The following is a 16883-nucleotide window of genomic DNA, read 5'->3' on the forward strand; positions in this document are numbered from 1 at the left end:
CTTCTCCAGGGTGGTAGCTTGAGGGGTCAGACTTCTCACAAGAGCCGGTGTCCCAGTGAACAAGGTGGAATCTGCATGGCCTTTGATGACCCTGTTTGGCGGTCACACATATCTCTTCTCTTTACCCATTTTGTCGAAGCAGTCATAAGCCTGCCTACTTTCAAAGGAAGGGAAGACACATAAACCCTAATTCTTGAAGGGAGAAGTGTCAAAGAATTTGTGGCCATCTTTAAAAACTGCTACACCCTCAAATCCATGAAATACATCTAGAAATGATAGACATCAGTATTGAACCACTGGCTGCTTCAGTAAATGGAAACTCAAACAAGTGTGCCTTTTTTCTCTGTGCATGTAGAAGAGGGTACATTTGAAGTGAAAGCTGCATTTCCTTATTCACATTATAATCAGAGGTATGAAGTCGATTTTCTAAAATTGTATTACTCATTTGGGGAATAAAACAGTTACTATTTTTTAAAAAAGACTTTATTTTCGGGATACCTGGTGGCTCAGTTGGTTAAACATCTGCCTTTGGCTTAGGTCAAAATCCCAGGGTCCTGCGATTGAGTCCCACATTGGGCTCCTTGCTAGGTGGGGAATCTGCTTCGCCCTCTCCCTCTGCCTGCTGCTCCCCCTGCTTGCTCTCTCTCTCTCTCTGTCGAATAAATAAATAAATATATATATATTAAATCTTTATTTAAAAATATATATTTTTTAAAGATTTTATTTATTTATTTGACAGATAGAAAGATCACAGGTAGGCAGAGAGGCAGGCAGAGAGAGAGGGGGAAGCAGGCTCCCTGCTGAGTAGAGAGCCCGATACGGGGCTTGATCCCAGGACCCTGAGATCATGACCTGAGCCGAAAGCAGAGGCTTAACCCACTGAGCCACCCAGGTGCCCCCAAAATATTTTATTTTTAAGTAATCTTTACAACCAGCATGGGACTTTAACTCACAACCCCAAGATCAAGAGTCATATGCCCTACCAACTGAGCCAGCCAGGCACCCCATCAGTTACTAGCTTTTACATTACCCACTACTGGTATTGTATTCTATTGCCATCTACTTTGTAAAGCATGCGGATATTGGTAACCATTGTCAAGTACAAGACAATAAATTGTAGCTCTTGCTAATAACTGTCCATGTACTATAAGGTATTTTTCACAGTAAGATTTTACGCAGTTCTCTTGAAAAATAGATAATGAATGCATTGCAAAACCTTTTTTTTTCCCAAAGGTTTTATTTATTTGCACGTGAGAGAGAATGAGAGAGAAAGAGAGCATAGAATGAGAGAGAAAGAGAGCATGAAAGGAGAGAGCTCAGCAGAAGCAGCAGACTCCTTTCCCAGCAGGGAGCCAGATGTGGGACTTGATCTTGGGACTCCAAGATCATGACCTGAGGTGAAGGCAGTCACCTAACCAACTGAGCCACCACCCAGGTGCCCAGTCTTTTTTTTTTTTTTTAAATGAGGTGTAATTGATATACCATGTACATTAGTTTCAGGTGTACAACATAGCAATTGTACAATGTACTAATAATTGTACTAATGTACAGATGCTAAGTCTATACATTATGATAAAATCTTTTGATACCTATGAACTAAATATTACATAGGGACACAAATTATTATCATTAGTAATGTGAAAATTATTAAAAGGAAACCTCGTTAGTATGGGAGGCTGACAGAGGAGCTTTCACACCCCACCATTCATCTTCAGTTGCAGACCCCACAAGAACCTTGCTCTGGAAGAAAGGCTTTTCTCCTCCGCCTACAGCAGCCCAGCCGCTGAGAGGCAGTCACAACTCAGCCAATGAAAAGCCGTCATACTTTGAACTCCCAGTTTAAGCCAATGGACTCTTCCTTTCTAACAGCCCGTTCCCCCTCTCCCCCTCCTCCCCCCCCACCCCCCCTCGCCCCACTCCTGCTAGAAAAGACCTGTCCTCTGCTTCGCTCTGCAGACTTAAGCTGTGATGTGCTGTGGTTTTCTTATCTGGGACTGGAATTCAGTGGTGTTCCCAAATAAACCCATTTTTTTGCTAGTAAAATAATTGGCAGTTTTATTTTTTAAGGTTAAGAGAATGGTAGTCATTGTATGTTTCGTGGCTTTGTGCCAGATACTGTTTTAGATCATTGAGCTACGATTTCCAAACTCCTGTCCACAAATTTTTAAGTAGGTTATTGAAGTTTTATCAGTAGAAGTAACTAGTAAAATAAAATCCTAGGAATTTTTTTTTTTTATGAAAGAGAGTGATATAAAATGATATGTAGAAATTTTTGTGAATCACTCATTATCTCACATATTGCTTTTCTCTGTTTTGGCAACAGCTGAGATTTGCATGCAGTCAAAAAAAAAAAATTAAATTGGCAAGAATCCGAAAAATCAAGGGCCTGGCGCAAGCTGACTTATCAGGGAAAGCGGCACCCTCACACCATCTTAAAAGTATGTCTAAGCTCCTGATTCTCATAGATAATGTATTCCTTAACAACCTCTCTTTTTATTTGCAAGTCAGTTCAATATAGATACACTTGAGGAATGGCTGGTAATGGGTACCGTGGCCGTTTTAAAAACTTTTTTGGCAAAAAAGACCCCACTGAGTTGTACATTTTTAAAAATGAATTTTATGGTATGTGCGTTGTATTTGAACAAAAATGTAACTATACAACGTATAGAAAAATTGGGGAAAGGAATACTATTACTGAAAACCTGAAAAAAAAATACTTTAATTAGCAAGTGAAGTTATTGTATACAATATGTTGTAGAGCCTAATCTAATTTATAATTTCTATCATTGTGTTGACAGCCACAGTGGGGTATTAAATTCTGCAGGAGGGAAGATGAATAGTGAGTTAATCTTTGCCACTTGTCCCCACTTACTATCATCGTACCAGCCACACTCCCTAAACTGCTCATTAAAATGTCATGGAAAGAATGTGACCCAACCTTTTCAGCCTGGCTCTAGGCTGAGACCTAGAAGACTAGGAAGGCTACCAAATCAATATGGAAACTCACTCTATTAGATCAACTATTCAAAGTAAGATTTACTTTGTATCTGAGTGGAATCCAAAGCACCAAAAAAACTCCCACCAACCTGAAAATTGCAACGTATGGTTATTGGGCTTTGTTTGTTTGTTGAATATGAACAGCTTCTTTTTTTTTTTTTCTGTCTTTTCTCCACTTAATTGGTTTTAATCCCTTATTCAGGCTCATACTATATTAAAAACACAGTTTTCATTTGACCCTTTTTCTCCCAGGATGCTTGCCAAGAACTAGTACTCAGCGGGTATGAGAGTGGTACTAAAGTGGTACTAAAGTACTGAGCTATTACACACAAAATGTCTTTTAAATTTCAGACATAAATTGGTAAAGAAAAGTTCTTGCATGAAGTTACCAAACCCTAGGGTTGTAGCTATAATGCAATAGTCCCATATTCTACTGCAATAAAAATTGCAATAAAAATACTGTCCCAGATTTTTGCCCCTGGAGATCAATTATATGATGGATTTGCCTCTGGAAATATGCATGGCACTGCTTGGGCACAGAGAGAGTAGATCAAAGTCCCAGCAGAGCAGGAAAGGGTGTCAGCAAACACCTCCTTCTGAGTTGTAGGGTATAAGACACTCAAGGAGGGAAGTCATCTGAAGAGCCTGCAGTGGTCTCTTGGGCTTCTCAGGTCCCGATGGGCCCTGAGTGTCCTTGTGATGCCTACAGTCCTCTGATGCATCCCTCCACTCAAGCTGTCACCTCTGACCATGCCCTCTGCTCCCTAATTAGTTCTCCCATATCTCTCCATCAAAGCTCCTATTTCCTCCCCAATCTCTCCCCATAAATGTTAGAAAAATGATATGGAATATTGACAACATGATGCTTTGAAAACTGCACAACTCTCTAGAAAAGGCCTTTATTGTTGTAACTCAGGATAGTGTACTTGCATATTAACAGAGGCTGCTTGTGGTGATACTTTGGCCCAAGGTAATGGTAGAATGGTAAGCGGGAGGAACGTTTTTTTGGGGAGATAGAGTTTTCTCATCCATCCGTCCATCCATCCATGCAGACAGTACATCAGTAGCTGCTATCTACTCTGTGATGTTATTAAACATATAAGTCTTCTAAATTTCTGAGTACTTAGAGACTGAACTTTGCATCCTGAATACTGAATTGCCTATTATTGTATGTTCACGGTCCACAGGACTGAGAAAATGTGGATCACTCACTTCAGTGAGTTTCTGTGTTTATCAGAAGCTTATCATTACACCAGGAGGTTAATTGTCCCAGGGGGTGCCTTCTACTCTAACCCTTTAAATTGTCTATCCCACCAGGCACCACATCCTTGCTCTTCCTGAAAAGAACGCACCAAGAGCAGATGTCTCCTGGAACCCACAAGGCCCTTTCCCCAGATTCTCTCATCACTGTGTTCTCTCCAGTCTCAGACCCCTGGCTTCACCCTTTTTCTCCATCCTCACTCCCCGTTCTGTTTGAAGACAGGGGATTTTTGAACTTCAGATTCTCACCAGATTCTAGACTCTGTTCCCCCTGTCCCAGCGTTGGTATCCCACTTAGATTCAGAGGAGAAGCTCCACCTGCATGGAATCTGACAGGGATCAGCTCAGTCTCCCAGCAAAGGGGTGATAGAATTCCTACCCCAACACTAGGAACTGCTATAGAAGATAATTATCTGTTACAAAATGTCTTCTAGACATTGTCTAGACAACCTGAGAAAATGACTCTTTTATTTTGTAAGACCACAAATCTCATTTAACCGACCTTAGATGATGCTGGAAACACGACATATTCTTGTGTGTCTTAAATAGAATATTGCACAGCATGGTATTCTATGCCTTACATTTAACTTCAGGAGGTATATTGTTGCTGAAAGGTTGCTGTGCATATAGAGGTAGAAATAAAGAATACCAGGATCATCATCATCTTCTTCTTCTTCTTCTCCTCCTCCTCCTCCTTCTTCTTCATCTTCTTTTCTTTTTTTTTTTTTTTTGCAAAAATAAGATACCTTCTGATGCTTCATAATTTAAGATAAATTTGGCCAATTTAGACTTGGCCCGAAAGTCTTTACACAGGCAATGCCGTTCTAAATAAATAAATAAAAATTTAAGAACATTGCTTAAATGCTTAAATGTTGCTCTTGGCATTGTACATTAGATGTGTTTAGTTGCTGTGGAGTCACTTTAGGGCATGGCATGATCTATAGACTTTTAAATGTAAATAAACTGGTTTGGGTTTAGCTATCACCAAACAGACATGCTCAGAAGAAATCTTTATTCTCCCGTGATCCATGCAATTTCTATTTCCAAGTGGTAAACATAGTGGATTAGCACTCGGCAGCCACCCACCCTTCTTGTAGGAGTGTTCTTATATGGCAGAGGCTGGAAAGCTGAGGATAAGGAAGCTTCCTAGAGTCACTTGAGGCTAGGAGTATTATTTCCTAGGATGGCCATAGCAAATCACCACAAATCAGATGGCTTAAGACAATGGAAGTGTATTTCTTACAGTGCTGTTCAAAATCAAGGTGTTGGCAGGGCTGTGCTCCCTTGATGGTTAGGGGAGAACCCCTAGTCCAGCTTCTGATGGCTCCCTGCATTCCTTGCCTTCATCTTCAAGTGGACTTCTCTTTTCTCTGTGTCTCCTCCTCTCTGTCTCTTATGAGGACACTTGTCATTGGATTTCCAGCCCATCCAGATAATCCAGGATAACCTCACCTTGAGATTCTTAACATAATTATTTCTGTAAAAACCCTTTTTACAAATAATGTCACATCCTCAGGTTCTGGGTAGACCTATCTTTGGAGGGGCCACCATTCAATCCATTATGCTGGAGCTTCTGGATGTGAGCTAGGTTATGGTCATTAGATGTACTGTGTATAAGTTGGAATGCAGAAATGTGGAGGGGGCCATCTTTCCACTTCCTTGGCTGAAACTGTTGGTAGTCACAGTTACGAAGATCTTGGGATTTACTGCAACAAGTTAGTAGGGGACAGCCTTTAAATATGTGCAGATCAAGGCAGTTGCTGTATAATGGCTTCCTTGTCTCTAGCATGTATCCCTGTGTTCATGAAGACAACAAGAAGGAAGGTGATTCCCACCTTCCTAATTGAGGCAGAGGTAACAGTACTCCTGCTGGGTCAGCTCTTTGGTGGTTGTTCTGAGAGTAATTCTGGGTGTCCAACTATAACCTTATATAAAATCACTTTCTTTTTCAAATATCAACTTAGGCAACTAAACCCTGCCAGTTCATTCCTGTTTGGCCAATATATCCCTACACATTTTTTTAAAAGAAAATACTATTATTTAAAATAGTATCACTTTAGAGTTTAGATTGAGTCCCATACTGTCTCCTATGTCTGGCTCATGGTGACTATACCACAGAGTCATTTGAACAGTGAAGCACAAGGCCTTCTTCTTTTTTTTTTTTTTTTTGCAATGAACTTGTCTGTATGGTACACTATTGGTGAATAACTGATAACAATACTTTTGCCAAAACCTAAAGAACTTCATTCACAGCACAGAGTGAATCCTAATGTTTGCAAATTTTTAAAACTCCTTTAGGGGGCTAGGGGATCCTCCTGGAGAATGTGAGAAAATTATCAACTCCATTACAATTGGATGAGACAATCTCCCTGAAGGAGTGGGGGAGAAACATGCTGACCCCAGTAACTTTGGAAATGAGTAGTCTGTAAGATTAAAGGCCAAAAGGCCTTTTTAAAAAATATCACTTAAAGTTCCCCTTTTTAAAAAAGATTTTGTTTATTTATTTGATGAGAGAGAGAAAGCTGGGGAACACAAGCAGGGGGAGTGGGAAAGGGAGAAGCAGGGAGCCCTATTCGGGGCTTGATCCCAGGATCATGACCTGAGCCAAAGGCAGACGCTTAACGACTGAGCGCCCCAGGCATCCCTTAAAATTCCCTTTTAAGTAATTCTTTGCCTTCTTCATTTTTACCTTGGACATTCTGTATAGAAGACATAAGAGAATCCTGGCCTTTTCTCATAAATAACCTACGTATTCTCAAAAATGCAAAATTTGTTCTAAGCTAAGGCAGAAGATGTACAGTGGCGGCCCCAGGACCTGATTCCGCCCACAAACACATTTTGTTTAGTCTGCACAGTGTTTTAGGACTACTGGAATTAGTTGTTTATATTTCAAAATCTGAAGATAACATATAAAAATATGGATTTCCGGCTTTTTAAAAAAATCAGAAGCTCTAGCAAGACTCAGCCTATATTTGCATTTGGCAGTGTGCGTGGCGACAATGGGCCGCAGCTAAGAAGATGTCGGCTTCTTTGCGCAGACCTGTTCTGCCATTTGCCATAGGCCTCACCACTCAGGTTGCCTTGTAACTTAAGATGCTGCCCTGACATCAGAGTTTGCAGCTCCTGAGATAATGGAAAGATTCGGGTTGATCCTCTGAAATCCTGTGAACAGGATGAAGCTTGTCCTTTCGGCCAACCTCATCACCCCTTGCCACACCTTTCCCCACCGATCAGCCTCATTTTACCCCTCTTTCCCAAGGCTTCCCAACTTACTTCCTGTTTTCCCAGAGAAATATAATCTGGCCACATATGACTCAGCCTTGCATCCTTTGCATTTGCAGAGAAGAGAATCTAGAAAAACCTGTTTTTAACTGAAAGCAGTTCGCCTTTAATGACACTATTCTAAGCACCATGAGCCAAATACTTGGCCAAAGCCTTTATGTCACCATTTTACCCCTTCAGACAATAGGTCTCTGTATTAAAGCTTGAGAGGTATGTCAATTTGAATTGAGATTCTTTTGTTTTTTGTTTTAGATGTGGACATAGTAGCAGTGAAACATACTAGCTAGTGAGTGTGGAGGGTTGGAAACCACTCATTAAATTTATTGGTTCTTTGATGTCCTGTTCATGGCAAACTGTCATGGTTATTTTGCCAAAGAAGTCAAGGTCATCAAGTCAAACACATCAAGTTGTGTTTTTTAATGGGGATTGATACACTTTTATGAAAGGGACTTTGTGTGGAATTTTAAAAGGACATCCATTTCCCTTCTTCCTAAGTACAGTAACCTTGCCATGGCCCCTTGAGGCCATTCAACACCAGCGTGAATCTGCTGCTCCTTTGTGAATTTCACAACCCATCCCACAAAATGTTCTGACTTTTTCACCTAAATATCAAAAACTTTCAGTTAGCCAAGAGAAGAAAACATCATTATCAAAAGCCTTTCTCATACTCGATTCTATGGAAACCACTGACCATATATAGGAAAAATAGCGGGCAGCTGAAGTTTAGATTGGGGCATTCATCTTTCCTTTGCGATAAAAAGTTAGGCTGGCGACTCGGGACCTCACTACACGCTTCATTGGCAGAAATGCTCTGTTTCTGCTTGAAAGCGTGGGCATTTCAGAAGTGCCTCCCCTCGCCAGGATGAGTAAAAACAATATCATTTTCCCTGATAGCTGCTGAATTGAAGGGAAGGATTATTTATTTAAACTTTTGAAGCATGAAGCAAAATGCCGCCAGTGTCCATCCCAGGAACCATAAGTCAGGGGGAAGAGTTTACGAAGCATTTGGTCAGCAGGGCGATTCCCACTGTCTCCTGTAAAACACACACGCAGCAGCAGCCTCTGAACCCCTATTAAAAAAAGCAATAGTTTCAGCTCCTTAGTTCCCACTACTGCACAATCCCATTACCTCTTCTTTCCTCACAAAAATATGTTTTGAATTATTCCTCTGCTGATGGGTGATGAAAAGCTCTTTTATTACTTGCTAACAGTCACTGTTATTATAAGAACGGTGTTTCTGCAAGCCTTAGCTCTTCCCGCCTCCAAGAAACGCCACCAGTTGACCAAATCCCATCACGCAGCACCTCATTGCTCCTGTGAGTTCCGCATGTTCCTTAAACCTGGCTGTGGGTAGCCGCATTCAGACCTCCTGCCCAAGGAGCCTCCAAACACCTTCTTTCCAGAGCGGCTCCAGACGAAGTCTGAGTTGCTGAAACGGACACAGAAGGTGAAGCTTAACAATTCCAAGAAGCCTTCGGAGGCTTGCAACTTTTCTGATTTATTGTTACACTTCGAGTGACATGGCCCTACTTCCTATCTCTCATTTTAGGATGAGTTTCTGTGTTTCCTACAGTCACTCTAACAAATTACCACAAATGCGGTGGCTTAAGACACAGCAAATATTTTCTTTTATAATTCTGAAAGACAAAAATCCAGACTAAGTCCTTTGGAGCTAAAAATCAGCAGCAGCCAGTCCCGTTCTTTCTGGAGGCTCCAGAAGAGAATCTATCATTTCCCTTTTCCATCTTCTGCGGGATGCTGGTTTTCTTTGCCTTATGGCCACATCCCTCCCATGTCACTTGGGTAGTCATATCACCTTCTTCTCTTCTGTAGTCCAATCTCCCTTGGTCTCCCACTTTGGGGACACTTGGGATTATATTTAGGGCCTATCTGGATAATCTGGGATAGTCTCCCCATCTCAAGATCTTTCATCATAAGAGCAACAAAGTTTCTTTTGTCATACAAGGTACTATGCACAGGTTCCAGGGATGAGGATTTGGGCATATTTGGGGGAGCACAGGCTTTCAGCCTACCATAGCCTCCAAGTGTTAGTCAGTGATATTGTTATTATTTGCTTCTAGACTGTATGTTTTCTTTTTTAAATTTAGACATTCAAAGAATACCGTGCTTTATCAAACTAGTAACACTTTCAGGGGGAAAATCTTCAGGAATCTTGTGAGCTGCTTTAAACGGGTGGTTCTCTAAATGTCCCTAGTTTTTTGTTTTTTGGGGTTTTTTAAAAGATTTTATTTATTTATTTGACAGAGATCACAAGTAGGCAGAGAGGCAGGCAGAGAGAGAGAGGTGGGAGCAGACTGTCCGCTGAGCAGAGAGCCGGATGTGGAACTCGATCCCAGGACCCTGAGATCATGACCTGAGCTGAAGACAGAGGCTTTAACCCACTGAGCCACCCGGGAGCCCCAATATCCATAGTTTTTGATATTTGGATCTACAAAGTTTTCTGGGTTTTGTTTTTTGGGGGGTTTTGTTTGTTTTTTAATTCAAAGAAGTCCTATTTTCCATAGGTCTCAGATTATGGCTTCTAAAGCCATTTTGCCGCAAGAAGACTCAGAGCTCCTTGTATAAATAGTTGATGCCAGGAGTAGGGGAGGAAATCTACTAGATGAGCCTGAAACATTTCAGAGAAAAGCTGGAAAAGACTCCTGAAGTCTCTTAAAGGGAGTCAAGGGACAATTTGCCAAAGCTCTCACTGGCCAATTATCACAATGGATTGATATGTAATGAATACCTATAAATCCATGAGTTTTAACTGATATTTAAAAAGTATCTCCCTTGTTATCTTTGGAGGATGCTAGGGAATCAACTTACTACTTTAAAATCTGGTCAATTAAAGGCAAGAATCAAGCATACGTCCTGCTTCGCTTATATGGGCTATATCCTAGGGTAATCAAATAGCTGAACAGAGCAAGTTTCTCTTTATAGGATTATTTCAGCTGATAAATAATGAAGGAATTCTAGAATTAGGAAAATCAAGGTAGCCCCTAATGATCTAGTGAATCGTGCAACCCCAGTGAATTAACAGATCTATGTAATGATGATCCACGGTTGCTAATATCATGAAAAAGAAATAAATGCCTGCTGACAGAACACACTCAAAAACCACTACTTATAAAACCTTCTTCCAAAATAAGTCTAATCAAAACTCTGGATCTAATAACCAATTCACAGGAAATGAGAAGACAAAAAAGACACATTAAACAATACTGGGTTAGGGGCACCTGGGTGGCTCAGTGGGTTAAAGCCTCTGCCTTCAGCTCAGGTCACGGTCTCAGGGTCCTGGAATAGAGCTCCACATCGGGCTCTCTGCTCAGCGGGGAGCCTGCTTCCCTCTCTCTCTCTGCCTGCCTCTCTGCCTACTTGGGATCTGTCTCTGTCAAAATATACTAAAAAAAAAAAAAAAAAAAAAAAAAAAATACTTGCTTAAATGCAATTTGTAAAATCTACATGTGAGGTACTCTATAAAACCAAAATTGCAAGACGAGAAAGGTGGCTTGGAAACCTGTAAATTAAGTTTATAAATAAATTGCCATGTCTGTCAATCGCAAGGCTTACAATCTAGTTGCATCTTTAGTCAAGCAAGTCACAAAAATCAAACAATAGTAAGGGAAGTTTGAACTCTGTCTAGATATTCGATGATGTTAAAGAATAAGGATTAATATTTTAGGTGTGATCTGTTTAAAAAAGAAGTTCTCATTTAGAGCTGTGTACTGACATATTTTTAACGAAATGACAAATGGGATTTGCTTCAAGATATCTGGAGTGGAGTTAGGATCAACGGGTGAAACAAGATTGGCCAGAAATTAACAATTGTTGAAACTGAATGGTGGGTGCATAAGAATTCATTATACTCTTCTCTCCACTTTTGTGTGGTTTTGGATTATTTTCACAATTGCCTTTTGGTTTTGCGGTAAAATCTTGCTTTTTCTTTTGGCTTTAACCTCACAATATCAATAGCAGTAATACTAAACCAGATTATTTAGGGTATTTTTTTTTTTTTAAATTAAACACAGTTAAATGTCTTTAGCCCTTCCTTAATAGTCCAAAACTCCCCACGGACTTGTTAGTAGGGAACATAACTTCCAACTTCAGGCACTGGCGCACTAGCTAGCTCTTCTATGCACCTTACAACCTACATGAATTTTTCTTGACTGTCCCACTGTGTTTTGTTATATATCAAGGCTAGACACAAGACTGAAACATGCTATAAATCCTACCAAGTTCATAGATTGGTCTTATTACCTGTTCTCAAATATCTTGATAATATTCAAGGCTGTAAATCTCAGATTGCTTTCTGCCCCAATGCATTTTGCCACTGCAGAGAGAATTACAAGCAGACTTCACCCCATCTCCTAAGGCAGACTTTTTTGGTGAGAAAGGCTGAGAGATAAACACATTTAAAAAAATAATAGTACAGTTATTTGTCTATAAGGATCATCCAACTAAAGAGTTAGCTATCTCTCCAGAACTACACAATTCTCTATAAACTAGACTCAACACCTGGGAGTCATCACCAATGTGTCCCATGTCCTCTTTTGGGTGCTTCTTTTTAAGTGGCTGCTATGGGCAAGGCATCGTGCTTGGCACTGAGGATACAGGGAAATGTGGCACAGTCCTGTCCTAGAGGAGATCAGTCCAGTGGATGGGAAAGAATGAACACGAATGAACATATCTTGTCAATGCGCTGATGGAAGTCTTCAGTTCTCCAGTTTTTGTGTGTCCTCTTTCCCTTCAATTCCCAATGGACCTCGTCTGAACCAGTATTCTCTGTGACTGTAGATGGCATGGTCCAAGAGACATTAGAGTTCAATGGTTAAGAGCAGAGACTCAGCTGCCAAACTGCCTGGGCTTGAGTCCTGGCTTCACTCCTTCCCAGATGTTTTAGAGGTATGACATTCCTCTGTACCCTGTGTGCTCATTCATAAGCAGGGGGTAACAAGGCTGTTGCAAGGATTAAAGGAGTTCATGTCTATTAAGGTCTCAGCATAGTACCTGGTATAATAAGGACCTTATTTGCTTAAGTGTCTTATTGCTGGTTCAGACTCCTCTTTTGCCAACCTTCCATAGCCCTTCCAATAGTCACAATTGCTTCCCTTAATTCCACAAAGCACAGCTAATAAATAGCCTAGTGTTTATGGGAACACTGCTAGACCTAGGGTCCGTTAATGATGCCCATTTCCAGGAAGCCACCTATAGTCATCTCTCCGCTTAGCCCTCAGCCCACCATTGCGTTGCAGAAGCCTGCTCTTAAAACTTTACAGCCTGTCCTCAGCCTCTGCCCAAGTCAAGCACCCCAACATCTGTCCCTTAGCCCCAGCAAGTGAAAGCCCTGTTTAAATAATAATTTCTATAGAAATTCTCTCTGCTCACAGCAAGACTGTCTTTTACACAATGTTCTGCGAAGTAATGCAGCAACTCACCCTGAACTGCTCTATCCCAAACCAAAAGGAACATTCTAAGTTGCTTTCCTTACAAATACACAAACAATCTTTGCTTAAAGAAGAATTCTGCATCTGTATAAAATATTGTAAGCACAGAGGATGAACCTGCCATGGAAATCCAAGAAGGCGTCCCAGAAGAGATGACCTGTAAGCTTTAAATCACCTTATTTCAATATTCTCCCCAAATAAATATTAGGGTAATGCATGTGGAGGGACTTAGAAGAAATATGGCAAAACATAAGCAATGAGTCACTCAGGGGGAAGGACTTATGGTAATTATTTTCTTCTTTATGTTTGTATACTTCCCTACTTGCTACAATGTATGTATTACATTTGGCATAAGAAGATGAGATGGTATTTTTAATGTCTCATTTCTGTTTTTTCCTTTTCATTTCTTTTGTCCCCACCAACTCCATGGTATGTCACTTTTTTTTTTTAAGATTTTATTTATTTATTTGACAGACAGAGATCACAAGTAGGCAGAGAGGCAGGCAGAGAGAGAGAGAGAGAGAAGCAGGCTTCCTGCGGATCAGGGATCCCGATGCGGGGCTCGATCCCAGGACCCTGAGATCATGACCCGAGCCAAAGGCAGCAGCCCAAACCACTGAGCCACCCAGGCGCCCCCATGGTATGTCACTTTTATCTGGACTCTCTCCCCTGCTCAATACCGAACAGTGGCTTCTTCCTACTTTCTCCTCAAGCCCTCTTAACTCTGCCATTTCATGCTTCTTCATAATTCATCCCACCCTATCCCCTCATCATATTCCCCTCTACACCCGCTCATCATCCAAGGATAGAATTCTACCTTTCAGCAGGAAAATGACAGCCTTTTCCCTATTTCTGAGGGCTCTCAGGAAAATACCCCATGATGGCTAAAAATCCTCTGTAGGGTAGGTGGTAAGAAGTAGAACTGAATACAGGCATGTTGGCATGTTAATCTTCTTTCTAGGAATTGATGTTATTCATTTACGAGAGTCTTAATTGCTGCTGTCCATAGCTGCATTTCATAGATAGGGTTAAGTAATTGCCCACGGTCATACAACACTGAAAGGCATGAGAGCCTAGATTAGGACCCAGGTCGGCTGGACACCAAAGCTATGCTCTTGCCTTCATACCATGCCCTTGGCAAGGAGAACATGTCATACTTATATTCACTTAACAGTTTTTGGTAATTGACATTGGCAATTGGTAATTACCAATTACCAGTATTGACACATTGACATTGAAACTGAAAAATTGTTTCTAGCGAAGCTAATTCACTCCCAGAGCTCTTTTAGTTTATGACTCATAATTTTGTACATTTGATACTGTATTTTTGCTAATTGTTTCTTATGTATAAATCTCTTTTCCTTAATTAGATCATTGGTTTCAGGAAGTGATGACCATGTGCTAAGCACATACTAAGTGCATACTAAGAATACAGAGACTAAGCACTTCATTTCATTTGAAAGCTTGCTTTATCAAAATAATATTTCAAAGGTTATATAATTCCTAACTAAAAATCTTGAGTAACAGGATAATTTACCAGTTTAGGACATGGTTAATAAATGAAATAATATTTCTACAGAGGCCAAGGAAAAGGTAATGTATCCCTTATTAAACTATTTATTATATCATCTTTTCTCAATCTTTCCCAAACACTGAGGGTTCTGCCAGTCTTACAAAGATACACAACTTGTCATTGTAATCTACAAAAGAAAGTACAGATGGATATACAAATTTTATTTTTTAAATTTCATTTTATTTTTTTGGACATAAAAATGTTAAATGCTATGTATTTACAGAACAATGGGGGCTAGCTGGAGATAGGAAGATAGCATTCAAAATGGGTGAAACCAACTCAAACTTGCAAGAAGGAACCTAAATAAATAATTTAATATGCCTACAATCTGTTTTTACCCAACAAATACCTGAAAAGAGAATAGCACGTGGGAGACTAACCCAAGATATTTCTGCAATGAGGCTTTTTCATGTTGGTTCCCAAGTAACTCATAATTTAGAAAATTTCAAAATGTCATAATTTATTAGCATTACTTTTAGAAGAATAGATTTCATGTTGCCACCAAATATGAAATAAAATTTTCTACCTGGTGAAATATTTCCCTGGAATATTACCCATTCTGCCTCATAAGAGGGAGTGGAATGACAGATGTGCTGTTATTAGCAAATCATCATCTCCATTAGGACAAATTTCATGAGTGTCTTTTCTTGTAGGGAGTCTCCACTCCTTCAATCTCTGCCCCCTTCCAGCATTTTCCTTTTGGATTGGATCATATTTTCATGTACTTGTTTTCACTTCCTAGAAGGATTGTGCCTCTCCAGGTAGACTCTATGCTCTCCGCGGATGGTTTTCTTTATATTCTGTAAACCCCCTTAGCTCTTTGTAGTGGTGTGCTGAAATAGCCAGTCAACAAATCAGAGCGTTATTGGATTTAATTCTTTTAGGGAAACAGAAGTGGGGTCATCCCTCTGCATTGCTCCTTGGTTCTTTGGGCTTCTCTAAAACCACATTTCCAAACACAGAACAGCTGAAATAACAACAGCACATGCTTGCCTTTTTCCAGTACCATACACTTTCCAAAGGGTTTCCATGTATCTTATCTATTTCTCACCCAAATCCTAGGAGGTAAGTAGAGCAGATATGGCCCATCTCATTTGATAGATGGTAAAACAGAGGAAGAGGGAGGTTAAGTGACTTGCCCAGACTCTCACCACTCCAGTACATCTGCCAGAATTATCTTTTTAAAAATAAATATAAACATGACATTCCCCTGCATAAAATCATCAACAGGACCCCGGCTGTCTAGGGGGTAAAGTGCAAACTCCTTAGTGGGGCACACAAGTCCCTTCACATCCTGGCCCCATGCTCCTTACCAGCTTCATCTTCCACTACTTGGCTGGGCACCCCACACTCCCTAGCCACCCACAGCTGTGCCCCACACACTCACACATCATTAGCACTCAAGCCTGCATGCCTTTGGATCCGTGGCTTCTGCTCCTTGGAATGCCTTTTTGGGTTTAAAACTTTTGTTACCCCCTGAAATCCCTATTTGGCCCCCCACATGTAAGTCACATGAAAGCTCCTTTATAATCTTGCTTCTGACTTCCTTTCTGTTGAGCAAACTGGCCACGCTTTACAAGCCACTAGCCCGTACCTGGTTGCTCCCCTTTACCCTGCTCTATTTTTGTCTTTTTATCCCCACAGAACTTGTTACCTTCTGACATACTATGTGATTTGCTTATTCTTTAAGGCTTCCTATCTGTCTCCCTCTGCTAGAATGTCCTCTCCTCTAGGGCAGGGAGCTTTGCTGATTTTCTTCACCTTCCTGTACCCCAAGCACCCAGGTCAGAATCTGACACATAAGTGTGTGGGAGATTCAGAAAGCATTAATTAAGGGACCACAGTTCTGACACTGAGGCTACAGAGTTGAAACACATTCCTTGGGCTAGGAGAAAGGGAACTCCAGCATTCTGGTGCACAGAGCAGGGAGTGCAGTGATGGTGGTAAGTGGGGGGGTTGGGGGGGCAGGAGTGAGATGAGAACACAGATAAGGGGCAGCCAATGAGGCAGGAGCCTGGCAGGTGTAGATGAAAGCCACAGACAGGAAAGGCTTAGGCTCCATCCAGTGGGTGATACAGAAAGAGAGCCTTGACAGCCACACGCAAGTTCAGCAAGTTCACCAAGTTCAGAGGGAGGTGGGGAGAATCTTTGCATTTGAGAAATTACAAGTCACTTTTTATAGCTTGGTCTCTGGATGCATACGGGGGTAAGATAGAAGGTCAGAGAACTAATAACTGTAGGAGAGACAGAGAGCTCTCGAATATAACCAAGTCTTTGCCTCAGAATCAAATGCAACTGGGTTGTTTATACCTCCCAAACAACAA

General features: G+C 40.9%; 1 long non-coding RNA gene across 5 annotated transcripts in view; it reads left to right on the forward strand.

Annotated features, from left to right (window-relative positions):
- Nucleotides 1-4764, forward strand: part of LOC309873391 — a 107058-nt gene extending 102294 nt beyond the window's left edge. For 2 of the 5 annotated variants that reach the window (XR_014316322.1, XR_014316323.1), the window contains 2 exons: nucleotides 2324-2438; nucleotides 4315-4763. This is a non-coding gene — a long non-coding RNA (uncharacterized lncRNA). Of the gene's footprint in view, nucleotides 1-2323; nucleotides 2439-4314 lie in introns of all 5 variants that reach the window. The other 3 variants (XR_014316321.1, XR_014316324.1, XR_014316325.1) reach the window with 3 other exon arrangements.
- The last annotated feature ends 12119 nt before the right edge of the window (nucleotides 4765-16883 follow it).

The sequence above is a fragment of the Mustela nivalis genome, assembly GCF_964662115.1.
Source record: "Mustela nivalis genome assembly, chromosome: 9".
Lineage (NCBI taxonomy): Eukaryota > Metazoa > Chordata > Mammalia > Carnivora > Mustelidae > Mustela > Mustela nivalis.